The sequence below is a fragment of the Thermobia domestica genome, chromosome 11 (assembly GCF_964235325.1).
Source record: "Thermobia domestica chromosome 11, izTheDome1.hap1.1, whole genome shotgun sequence".
In the NCBI taxonomy this organism is placed as follows: domain Eukaryota; kingdom Metazoa; phylum Arthropoda; class Insecta; order Zygentoma; family Lepismatidae; genus Thermobia; species Thermobia domestica.
In genome coordinates, this window is record NC_137464.1 from 167757959 (window position 1) to 167772223 (window position 14265).

The window sequence follows — 14265 nt, forward strand, 5'->3', positions numbered from 1 at the left end:
ATCTTATACCGTCAAAAACATGATAGACGTTCAATAATTTCTGCACAGATAAGTATAACATTTTCATTAGTTGCAATATGATGACTAAATTTTAGGTATTCATATTTTGATAATTTTAATTGAAAATGGTAATAATTCTTGTTTCTTATTGATCAGAGGTAAACCACAACTCACACTGATTTGTAACTATTTTGTCGTCAGAAGGCTTACTAGTGAGGAAAACAATTCGACACACAAAGTTCTCCTTTCTTCTGTGAAGCAATGATATAAAAATCAACTCCTTGAATTTGACCAAAATGCATTCAAGGCATGAGAAAAACATTAGATGAGATGAAGGCTCCAACCACTGACATTGAATTGTATCCAAAGACCAAAGAATGTTTATGTAAACTTTCATCGTCATATTACAACTAATAACAATATCATATTCATATGTGCAAAAATTATTTAACGCTCTTTGTGTATGTATTTTTTTACGAAACTGAATTTCCTCTTTTCCGAGAACTCTGTGATATAGGTACACACAGTATCATTTCCCTTCTATCGTTTCAGTAACCTTTCATAACGGACATAAATTATTAAATGTAAGTTTGTTCATACATATTTAGCACAGAAAAATATTTTCTACAATTTTGAAAACTAATCTACAATAAAATAAGGCAGAAAGAAAATCTCTTTCCTAAAGAATGTTTATCCCAAGTCACTGATCTGATATACCAAGACACGTAACAATTGCTAGTTGAATCTGAACCTCGTCTTTGATCTTTCTGCTAGAACCCCTAGAAAATCCTCAATAAGGAACATAATTGGGAAGATACAGTTGTATTACCAAGAATTTTGTGCAGAACTTTATGACAAATTTACTGTAGTTTACGTTGGGGCTTGTATCTTTCCCAGGAACTTCACACTTAAAATAAGAAAGAAATTTCGCTAGTTTTACAATAAATTTCAAGGATCAATGCATTTCCTTATCATTCTGTTTTAAAAATCCGCCATTAATTGGAGGACTGATATAGGGGTATGATATTAGCTTCTGTTTAAAACTGTTCTATTCGTATCTACTGTCTATTACGAGTGTGACGAAGGCGTCGCAACAGTCTACAAGTTGTCATGTAGTCCTGAGAGGTTGCCTATAGTAGTCAGCATCATGTTGTCTATTCCACTACTGATATACTGCATACAAAAAGGAAATGAGTTACTATTAATCAGCTTTGTGTAATTTCCCGTAATGAACACCTCTCATTTACGGACGAATTATTATGCTTCAGCAGTGTATTGTCACTTATTCAGAGGCTTTACAGTATCTATCTATCTATCTATCTATCTATCTATCTATCTATCTATCTATCTATCTATCTATCTATTTATCTATATATATATATATATATATATATATATATATATATATATATAACCCAGCATTAGGTGTTTCCACTATATATGAAATTATATTTGTTCATGTAAATCTAAATTGTACTACTTTAATTAATCAAATGTTCCAAATCAACATGATAAATGAAAACAAAATATAATATTAATTCATGAGTGTTACAAGACCGTTACAGTGCCAAGAATATTTAAATTATATAGATCTCGAAAAGAGTAATAATGCAAGTAAAACGGATGTGACAATATATACTGGAATATCCTTAACGTTGAATATAATGATCACAAAATGATGACTATATCCAATACCAAAAAAAAAAAAAAACCAGTTCAAACGGATTAGAAATTTGACTTTCATCGAAGGATTTTTTATTTCAAAAAAGATACTTAGTTAGCCTCACATCCAATTATATAGATATCCTTAACAGCCATCAAGGGTGGCTGAAAACTACAAATATTTTGATCAGTTTATCAGATTAATATTTTATTTTAGTACATTTTGAGTATAAAAGTATTCAGATGAATCAACATATAATTGGATTATCATATAAAAGTCATAGTTAACATACGAAAAGATTGTTTCTTGCTCTATTATCGCTTTTACTAAGTAGTCAATATTCAGATCTGATTGAAAGATTTCTACAAATCTCGAATATAGGTGAGTGGTTCATAAGTTATACAATATCATGTTACACATTATATCTAGGAAAAATATATTTATTATTGTACACCGATAGCAGGTTAGCATTCAAAGTATACCCCTAGTGTAGGGTTACTTTAGTCTCCTTGGGGCAAGTTTCTCTATTTAACGAGAATGCCACATCTTTCTCTTATAGGCAGAGAAGTATGCCATTCTTATTTCCACCTCATATTCATTGATGACACATCTTTGATTTAAGAAGTGGGCACATAAAAATCTTTAGTGGCATGCACCGGACTACATACTGTGTGTGTCTCCAGTTTGAAGCTATCAAGTTCTTACATTTTGATGGCGTTTCTGATCTGTGGATATCGTGTAATCCTGTTGCAGCAGTGTGAGATTTCGTTTCATCAATATAAACTATTTATGGAACAAGGCAGTATACATTCATTCCATCTTTTCGGATGAATGTTCAGCATTTAGAATTGATGGCACGACAGCAAAGGCGTCGTATTACCAAATTTACAGTATTATGTTATTGCACGAAACGGCTCCGTTTGACGACCTGTTCTGAAAGTTGGCCATTATACAACCACTTTTTCTGAATATTTGAATTATTGTGTATCATCCGCTTTCATCGTATCTAATAATACACTTCAAAAATCACGACTATATCATGCAAAATTTGCATGAGTTGGTAGTACACTACTCTGAACTTATCTATGGTGAATTCGACAGATGCTAATGGTTCCTGAGTTTGTTATGATGACGCACTTTAGTTGACTGGCACATACAGACTCGGCTTTGCAATCGTCGTGTGTTGATAGATAAATGAAATAAAATAAAATGAAATCTTTAAGTTTTACGTCCCACGGTTATACCGGTTAGGCAAAAGAGAACGGTGATGATGAGAATGAAATGAAAATACTGGGAAGAAACGGGAGAATCCCGAGAAAACCCACGAGCACGGTGTTTGTCCACTACAAAGTTCAGTTAGTAGGGGCTGGGATCGAACACGGGGCCCCATGCACTAGAGGTGAACACTCTACCACTGAGCCACCTCGGCCCCCACTCGTATATTTGAATTGCTATGTATACTCTTTAGTAAACTGTTAACAGTGAACTGAAGGGCTTGAAATAGGAGTTTGGCAGAATCCGTGCTTGCTGTATGGTTTACAGAAATGAAACCGCTTGAAAAAGTGTTTCGCGCAAAGAGTTTTGCAGCACGAACTACATTTCAGGAATGTTATATATTTGCACTCATCGCATATGATAGTGTTGTTTAACGAAAATGAGAACCTCACTGACTTAACAAATTTTGGCGGCCTCGCATCTACATATCCGGATTTATACCAACTATATTTGAACACATCATGGTACCTTGGCGATGATAGTTGTTCATAATTTAGCAATTGCAATTTTATAATGTTGTTCCGTTGGTGAAGTTGTATATGAATTTGGTGCAAAATTGTGAAATGTCTTATTTTCTGTACATTTTTTTCCATATTCTAAAGCCCAAAACATCACATGGTTGTACAACCCAAATTGTTCCCGGTGGAATGTGATATATAGCGTTTTGTCGTCCGGAATGTTTGTTGCATCTATCCCTCGTTAAAATATGACTATGAATCTACGAGCAAGACTCTTTTGTGCCCTATGTAGGTAACCAAAACGTCACGGGTTCACTTCTGCAAGTGCAGCTTACCCATCTTTCAAGATTGTGATGCGGAAAACAATATATGGGGGCTGGAATAAAGTTTTCATGACCGGTGGTCCTAATTCTCATGTTGGTTGTTCCAATATAAATTATAATGACCCAATTAATTTTCCCTGGCTGACAAAAGGGGCATTATTTATATAGCTATGAGATAAGGCATTCTTGGATTGTGCAGAAGTTTCTATCTTTTTCAACTTGTATAGCTAACACACGATTATAATGCTGTTCTGTGGCAAAACCACTTTGATCGGAATTGTAAGCATTGTCTATATTGAATTCCGGTAACGTATCCCTGACTTCTAGCTGGAAAGATATGGCCAAAATTTCTAATTGTTCTGAATTGTCAACGTCTGCTCGCGACACGAATTTTGTTATTTCTCGCTACACAATATTATGTTCCCGTTTAGAACGGGCGCACCAACTTTTGGAACCCATAAAGTTTTCCAGATTAATCTTTTCGCTTCTTTAATTGCCCATTTTCGAAGATCCATGCCATGTACATCATGAAGTCTCTTTTGGCTTCAATGACTTTTGCATACACAAAATTGGAAATAGATGAACATTTGTCATTGCGTGTCCCTTGATTATCAATTTGAACTTCCCACTGGTAAAGTTGCGACATATGTTTTACTTTTTGAAATTTAGTTTCTACGATTAAAAATTTTCTTTTACCTCCAGAATTTGATTTAGATTTCCAAAAATCGATTACTTTTTTCTTGTACTCTATTCGTACTCCATGGCCTTTAGGGATGTCATATTCTACAACTTCGCATTCCGGATCGTCTATAGCTTGTAACGTATATCCTGTTTCTAAATATATATTTATATTAGTACTACAATTATTTTGGAAGGATATTAACACGTTACACGCGCACCTGCCTCCGCAAAGACAACTTAAACGTGCACGCTGGAAGGAAGGAGAATTTAATTCCCCCACTAAAAAATAAATTATGGTTATGTTGGTATAGTTCAAGTAACTGAACAAAAGTGGGAACTTATTAAATCCAATAGCTACTAGTAAAAATACTCTCATAGCACGCCAGGTAAACTAAGCTCTAAATTAGTCAAATAATAGAGTTAAATCGGATATTATCAACTTTATATCTGTAAACTCGAACAATATAATTAATTGCCAAATTTTGAGAATACAAAAAATAACACAAAATGAATTTAATTTAGATCACAAAATTGAGAACTCAACTATAAAACTCATTATCATTCAAATATCGACCAGCGATAGCAGCATAGAAACAACCACAATGTTAAATGGCGTACTAACTTGCCAAGAGAAATTCTAGAAAATAATTTACTTACAGTAGGTATTCCAGTTATAAACCAAAGCTTTCACAGCAATAAACTCACATATTCACAATTTATCAAATACACTACCAACACTTAATTTAATTTAGAAGCCAATTAGGTTGAAACATATTCAATTTCGACACCAAATATAATCGTTTTCCTTCCTATTTGATAGCTGCCTGTGATCTGATGATCCCAGGTAGCGCTGCACTTGAACAAAATTATCATTCCAAAAAGTACCACCAGAGGTCATTGAGAACCATAGCTTTTCTTGAAATGATTTAAATCTCAGTTAGGATACTATGATTATTACAATTCGGTGCAAAACTTGCTATCTCGTTTTAATAACAGAAAAATCGAGGATAATTACAATTTACAATTATTATTTTAGAAAATTCAAAACCTTGACTATAAATGACATATTACAAGCTATGGACACTGTTAAGCATTTATCGATGTCGAGTTCTGCCGTCTTTTCGACAACAAAAATGGGATCTTTCATACCACATTCTAAAATATCAATGAAATATGATGCCAATTCCTTTTCCTTATCTGTAATAATTGTTGCTACATATTTTTCAGCAGGAAATGCAGTTTGTAAAAGTGAGATGATATTCACAGGATTCATTATGAGGCTTCACGTGTTCAAAACGTATCCAATTTAGTAACACATTGAACCTAAACGCCAGCGAAAACGCAACTCAGATTGCGCCATAAGACACTGGCTTCCTAATGATAGATTTGCAATCTTTATATAAAACGATAGTTCGAAACGTCTGTCCAAGGACGCGTGCACTTCGCGAATGGAGTAAACAGGTTTGTCTCGTATGATTTAAACAGCGCCGCGACAACGTCAAATAAACTGTGAATGTATTTTACGTTGTGCACGCAACCTTTTCGTTGTTTGAATGGGTTTTACCCCGCCTGGGGTACTTTTTAATTTTGTTTGCACAACAATATAGAATTGATAGTGCTCTACTTTCGAATACTAATTTTATAATTTTAGAAAATTCATAAGTACCAAATAAATGCATGCACAAAGTTTATCCATTTCTAAATTAGTTTATGCATTGCTTATGGTCAGAGAGGCTTCTTTGAAGTAGCAGTAGGGTAAGGAAGTGGAGAGGGGTCCTCACTCCCGCACCCTATGTAATCCAAAGCCATTGAATTAGCTGATGTCTCTGTAGTTTTTTTTCGTATTTTGTTTTGTTCGTTATGTTCGGTACATGATTTCTATTAGTTACGAGGTGACTAACGGGGCTTTCTAGTACACATATCAAAAGGTTATGCAGGTACATATTTGCTAATCGTAATTACAAAATATCAAATATTAACACAATTTAAAGTGAATATGACTCACCCACATTGTAGTATATTATTGCTACTACTTCCGCCTGAGCGTTTCATTTCCGTAAAACATACAATCCATATAGTAAACACCGATTCTGCCAAACTCTTATTTAAGCCCTTCAGTTCACTTTCAACTTGAGATTCAGTATCCCAGAAACTAGGTAGAGACTTGTGCCGCACATGTGCTCCGCAAAATACTTTTAATGCCATATTAAAAATTCAGCGTCAAACTGAAGAGGGAACATGTACCACACTTTTGAGAGGGATCCACCACTCAGGGATCCCAGATCCACAATTGAAGTATCTTTACGCAAATGAAGACGAATGACAACGATTGTCGACAACAGTAAGTCAATTTTCAAATCAAAAGGCCGATTTTTTACTACGAAACCTGGAAATTGCAAATGAGGCACTGACCCACCCAAATATGGGGTTCATGTATTGTGCCGATATTTATTCCATGAGCTGCCCTAACGATCTGCACAAACATTTTTTAAATCTGATATTTACACTTCGGTCATCCTCCTTGTTATACAATATGGGGCATATGCTGGCTTCATTTTTTAAAAAACAAACGTATATTGAAGTACCAATTCTCCTCTTGGTTCACAATTATGTTTCCGAACTCTATATTGTTCACCTCTGACTGAAGTTCGGTAGCGTATTGTTGGTCACACAAGTATCAAACATAAGCATTATTAATCAATAACCGTTATATAGCTGGAGGAGATTAGATTGTGTTTTTTACAATATAAATTACAGTAGAGCGTCGATTATCCGAACGTCGGTCAACCGAACGACCTCTTAACCGAACTGTGTACTCGCTCGCACCTGTTACTCTCCCACCCTACCGTCCATCATCCCCCTCACTCCCAAACCAAGTTTCCCACAGTAGTCGCCGCCCTGAGCCACCGCTGGCGGAACATTGCTTCTAATGGGGCCTTCATAAGGCGCTGCTGACCGGCCAAGCCGCCAGTCGCTGCGTTACAATCAGCACATTTCTGTCGGTTTGGCACTGGCTGTAGAAGTAGCGGCAGTATCAAAGCTGTTCACAGCAACAGCTGCGCCAGCTTAGAGTTGAGGCGTGCCGCTCCGCGCAGTTTGAAGGATTGTGCGCCCCCAAGAAGAGCTTAGCTGCTCGTAAGCGTGTAAGCTTGCTTAGACAGACCAAAATAAAGGATTTTTTTAAACGTTAATTTTGTGTACTGTGTGTATTGTTAATAAACTGTACCACATACTATATATTCCTACTAAAGTTGCCTTTGTACGTTACTTTGTAATACTTAAAGAGATGCCTGTTTTTATGAATAAATTTACTGTACAGTACTTCTTTTTGGCAAATAAACATGTACAGTTCGATTATCCGAAAAACCAGTTTTCCGAACAGACATGTCCCCCAATTACTTCGGATAATCGACGCTCTACTGTACATCTTTTCTACCAAAGGAACAGAGTAAAAATACTTAATATTTTTAAATACTGCATCACACTACGCTATAAGTTTTTTTTTTAGAACGCATACAAAACATTAATTTTGAAGTAATAGTTGATTAGTGCTCTCTCGTGATAATGATATCAGTTCTTATCCTTGATTTCTGCGGACTTACTGGTATTACTACAACTAAACATGGAGTACCGTTATGAAGGAAACATAAAGAATGTCCATATTGTTTGAATGTTGCATTCGCAAGAGTCTAAATGCTAGAAATTGATATTAACATTCAAAAGGTTTATTTTTTCTTAAATCGTTCCTTTCTACTTTCAGAAGGTTAGCGTGCTTACTTGCCCAGTCTGAATTCCAATATCAAGGATGGACATAATTAAGACGTAATGTGATTTTTACTATGTAATGATTTTATTCAAGCTAATGTTTTGATTCAATCAATTTAAGGCAGCTATTTTAATATACCGTAATCTTTTATATGGATGTTTAACCCATGAAAACACTTTCAGGTTTACAACCCTTTTTAGCTATATAAACTTTGAGTGGTCCGACCAGTGATGCCAACCCGTGTGAAAAATCTCAGATTGTGAGAAATTTTGAGAATGATTTCTTGAAATGGGATAAAGAGAATTTTCGTAAAAATTGGCAGAATTTATGGGATTTTTCATATATCTACTCCATTGATACCAATAAAATTGTCTACAAGCAAGAAGACAAATGAATCTTCAATAAACGTGGAATTAATGCTAATTGCCAAATTTTGTTAGTATAAAATGTATGTTAGTGTTAAGATGATTAATGCAATGACTTGTGAATCTCAAATGAACGCTGATTGCACTCTGATATTAAAAGAAAGAGAGAAAAATGAAAGAGAGAACAGAACAAGTGGAAGAAAATAAAACTAGAAATGTCCAACTTCCAAATCGTTCCATACGAAATGACTTAAAAATCAAGTTTATTCAGTGTTATTACGTTCAGTGGAAGATGATGGCACAAACGTGTGATGGAAATGCTAAGCTCACATCAATATGTACTTATGTTTATCAGTATTTTCAAATGTCTCTTTCAATTAAGGAAAATACATGTTCATAAACTCTTTGACAAAGATAGACGATTGAAATGTTTGGATTATTCACTCGTATATTGGAGAAAATTATATTCGCTAATTTCACTAGTTATGATTTCTTGTTAGTTTAGCGTGGGAAATTTAAGAACAAAATGAGAACTTCTACCTCTCGAGATGGTATTCTATAACGTTTCATGTTGGTATCACTGGTTCCGACTGTGTTTGATACGACGCTGTTATTGTTACAGCGCATACAATACTGTTAGCTATATTCATTTTCGTTCTTGTGTATTATAATCCTATTCCTATTTGTCATGTTTTCAGTGACTTAACCACGCATTGTTTACTCCATTCTCCCTAACTGTGCCTATTACCCTAATATATGAACATGCAGTTATATTAACAAGTGAGCAAATATAAACTAAATGTAAAATTTCAATGACAACTATAACGTACATTTCTTTTGCTTGTAATTCTTGAAAGTATACAAGAAATGTTTCATGATTTCGAACATAGATAAAAGCAAAGTAGTAATACACAAGCATACCTGCAAGCATATATACATGCGGAATACAATTACATAATTTCCGTGATAATCGCATTCTGCACTCCATAACACATGAGTTAAATGTGTACAATTTTGTAAACAAAAGTTGTTTCTCGTTCCTGAAGATACATCTTCTCTGCCACATAAATAGGTTCTTCACAGCAGAAGTACTGAGGATCATAAATATGTTGAATTGCGCAGAAAATTGGTCTTTTTTTTCAGGATTCCGCATTCGAATGTAAGCGTTTGTCATAGGAATTTCAAATGGATAATGGAATGATATCTAGAATATTAAAACATTATTATTATTAAGGATAAGCTCTTGTAAATGCTCTTAAACAACTAATAAGTGTTAAAGAAGCCATATCTAATATTATGGAAATATATTTCATTTCCTAATTGTTTAAAAATAAAGTCAATGTGCTATATTTCTTTGGAAAGGTTGTGGAAAAAAATTCGGAAGGACGATTACAAGCACTTATAGTGGGTATACAGTGTGTTTCAAAAGTCCCTTGCTACCCCTTTTCAAATCCGTACAGATGTATTTATATTGAACTTGATGTAGGGGATATACAATAAGGCTAAGGACAAACCTTCTGGATGAAGTTTCGTGGAAGTACCACATCTGAAATTTCAGTTTCTTGTTCTAAAAGATATGTGGATCAGGTGATACATTGCCTTAGGCTACAATTTGTTCACGATGTCAAATCTGAAATCAGATTTCAGTTATAATTATTTGGTGAAAAGTTATGGACAACTGACAGTTACGTTTAGCTGTTTCTTGCAGGTGTTGAGCCATGCCGTTAACAACTGAAGAACACATCCAGATCGTCAAAATATAGGATGGTAGAATAGCACGTGCAGTAGCAGCCGATTTCAATCAGCGTCATCCACAACGTCACCCTGTGTCACATGTGGCATTGACATAGTTGCCAAACAAATTTGAGGAGACAGGCACGGTCACAGACAGACTTCTTAGTAGACGACCGCAACGGAACGACGTACGCAGCAGACGACGAACCGTAAAGCAACGGAAGACGCAATAGCTACGGCAATGCTGGTCTCCTTCTCGATGTCACCACAGCATAGCACAATTGTCTCTCCATACAATGTGATGTGAGTCCCAATTCAGTGTACGGAACGCTACAGAAGCATAAGTGGCATCCGTATGATATGCAAGTTCTACAATACCTATCCGAGGACGATCGATATCGCAGCGTGCAATTTTGCGAGTAGATAATCTAGCGGTTTTGCAGCAATCAAGTAATCTATATATATATATATATATATATATATATTGAAAATCATAATGTTTGTGACTATAAATCTACTGAACCGCCTGACCGATCTCGATCAAATTTGTAACATGGATGAGGTTCGAAGCTGGGCTGGTTTTAGGCTATTCATTGTGATCGTAGAACTGAGGGGAGGAGGTATAAAAAGATAAGTAAAACTTAATAACTCCTGAACAACACTACCGGTCTTCATCAAATTTCCAACCTAGATGAGGTTCAGGCCTGGAATCGTTTTTATGATTTAAATTTGACGGAGTAACGTAGGGGAGGAAAAGGAAGGGAGATATATAAAAATCAATTTATATAAAACTAAAAGTGACTATATTTGAAACTTTATAAATCTTGAACTATCCGAACGATCTCAATGAAATTTTCAAGATACATGAGGTTCGGATCTGGAAACATTTTTATAATTTCGCTTTAACGGTAGATCTTAGGGGAGGGGGAGGGAAGGGAGCTTATACATACAAAACTGATAAAACCTAATAACTTTTGAACCACTGAACCAATCTCGATCAAATTTTCAACATATATGAGGCTCGGGCCTTAGGTGTTTTTTTTTTTTATCGTTTCACTTTCACAATCCAATGTAGGAAGGGGGCGACATATGTAAAAAAAAATTAAAAATAACTGCCTTTGTGACTTCCGATCTCAATCAAATTTTGAACATACATGAGTTTAGGGGAAGAAATTACTTTAGGCTATTCACTTTGACGATGCAACGTACATGAGGGGAGAGAAATTTAAAAATGATCAAAAATGACCGATATTAGTGTTGAATCCATAGATTTGGGGGTCGGTCTGAGAAACAGTGACACTTCTGTTGCTGTTTGAATCCACGTTCAGCAATAGTAGTTGGATGTGGGGGAGAGTACAGCATAGGGGAGGGAGATAAATGTTTAAACATGGTCGAATATGACTAATATTAATGTCGAATCTATAGTTTTTTGGATCACTCAGATGAACAGTGATATTTCCGATCCAGTTTAAATTCAAAATCCGATTCAGTTTAAATCAGCTCCGCCCCTTGGGGGAGGGAGAGAAAGAGATATATAAAAATGATAAAAAAGGCCACTATCAGTCTTGAATTCATAGTTTTCGGGATCATCCAGATGAACTGTGATATTTCCGACCCGGTTTAAATTCAAAATCAGCCCCGACACTTGGGGCAAGGAGAGAGAGAAATATATGAAAATGATTGAGAATGACCACTATCAGTGTCGAATTTATAGTTTTCTTAAGTGAGCAGTGATACGTCCGACCGCGTTTAAATTCAAATGCAACCTCGTAACTTGGGAAAGGGGATATATATACACTGAGAAAAAAAATGTAGGTGGCGTACTTAAAAAGATAAGTTACATGCGTAATTCCTGTAGTTTTTGGACTTAACGTACAGCAGACGTATAACTGAAAACGCGTGTTTTATAATACTTTCTGCATAAGTGTTCCATCTATACGTACTTTCCATATGAAACAATGTAGCCGGTTAGGATCTCACATACAAATGGTCGTATATAACATATAGCTGACGAAGGTAATATAAGTATATGCATGTGATATACGGAAAACTGTTAGATGCCAGACATCCTGCAACGGCATGATGCAACATCTAAGGGCAGCGTCTATGTAGCATATGGATAACGTAGGCTCCGTACTGATTTCTATAGTAAGCAAGAGGATACCGTATATTTGTACAATATATCGCTGTCCGGAGAACGGATTTTTCTCTGTGTATATAAATGGTCGAAAAAATTACCGATATTAGTGTTGGATCTATAGTTCTCGGGAACGACGAGATAAAGGGTGGCACTTCTGAAGCTGTTTAAATTCATGTTCAACCCCGCATGTTGGGAGAGGGTAAAAGAGAAATACCTAAAACTGATCAAAAATAACCCATATTAGTGTCGAATCTATAATTTCCGAGGTCGCTGAGATGACCGGTGACACTTCCGATGCCGTGTCCCGCAACGTGGAAGAGGAGGGGAGATATTTAAAATTGTTTCAAAATGGCCAATATTAGTTTCTGATCTGTAGTTTTTTGGGTCGATGAGATGAAGAGTGACATTTCCTTTCCGATTTGAAACCGAATTCAGTCCCGAAACTTGGGAGAGGGGGAGATAATAAAATGATCGAAAATGACCAACGTTAGTGTCTAATCCATAGTTTTCGGGATCATTAAGATGAACAGTGACATTTCCGATCCGGTTTAAATCCAAAAACAGCCCCGCCGCTTGGGGGAGGGGGAGAAAGATATATATATTAAAATGTTCGTAAATGGCCACTATCAGTGTTTATAGTTTTCTGGGTCGCTTAGATGAACAGTGAAACTTTCTATCCCGTTTAAATCCAAATTCAAACCCGCAATTTGGGGGAGAAAGATATATTTGAAAATAATCGATAATGGCCAATATTAGTGCTGAATCAACAATTCCTTGGGTCGCTGATATGAGCGGTGACATTTCCGAAGCCATGGCTCGCAACATGGTGGAGGGATATATATATATTGTAAAAGTGACTGCAGTATTTGTACACGAATCATACTTAATATACAACTAAGAGAAAATATTGTTACTACACCATAACATTTCCAAAACATTAACAAAAACTGTGTAAACATGCTTGCTGTAATAAACAATAAAAAATAATGGCAATAAAATACATGAGATACAAAGATGTTCATTTAAAATATTTATTTCAACTCAGCGAAGCGGTTAATATTTGCTAGTTACTCATACATCCAAACTTCGCAATGGAGACTCTCCATTCCGATGAAGCTTACTTCTTCGTAAATTGGGTAATAAATAGGGGGAACATGCGTTATTGGCTATTGGTTAAAAAGATTACAGTGGTTATTATTATTTATATTTAATAAAAACAGGTCTGGATCTGTTGTGTTGATCTTCGTTCGAATTGTGTACTATTTTATGGTTAAAACTAATACAAATACATAAAAAATAGTATATAAGGTATTGATTGACACCAGCATTATCATCTGGTATTTTATGGTTAACAATTAGCGATATTAAATGTAAAACCAGTATAAGTGATTGTGTTAGTGTTAATAAATTTGGGTACTTACATTAATGTTTGCAGTATATAACTTGCTTGTCACTTTTTTTTTTTTGATACTTCATACACGTTCACTAAAATAGATTGTAACATGATCATATGGATAATTACAAAATTCAATTGTCTTATATTGGATGGATACTTTGAGAGATTGTTCTTAAATTTAGCACAAATACACTTGGCTTGCTCTTAAATAAAAGATAATAAATATTCGTAATTTATTTTCAGCAGTTGGGTATATTTGAGTGTTTATATGCCTCGTTTAAAAAGTAAACTTTGTCTAAATTCAAAATTGAGGATATTGTCCTAATATATCATCCTAACACTTCGAAAGTTAATGACAACACATAGTCTAAGGAAATTGGTGTAAAACGTAATAACTTTAGGGTTGATATGTAATTATTAAAACCAATCGATATAAAACAATGAATACTTCACACTTTGAACTT

At 35.1% G+C, this 14265-nt stretch overlaps 1 long non-coding RNA gene across 1 annotated transcript in view; it reads right to left on the reverse strand.

The window, feature by feature from the left end:
• Positions 1 to 9677, reverse strand: part of LOC145663695 (uncharacterized) — a 66587-nt gene extending 56910 nt beyond the window's left edge. Inside the window, exon 1 of the long non-coding RNA XR_014127231.1 lies at positions 9453 to 9677. This is a non-coding gene — a long non-coding RNA (uncharacterized LOC145663695). The remainder of the gene's footprint in view (positions 1 to 9452) is intronic.
• Positions 9678 to 14265: the final 4588 nt, after the last annotated feature.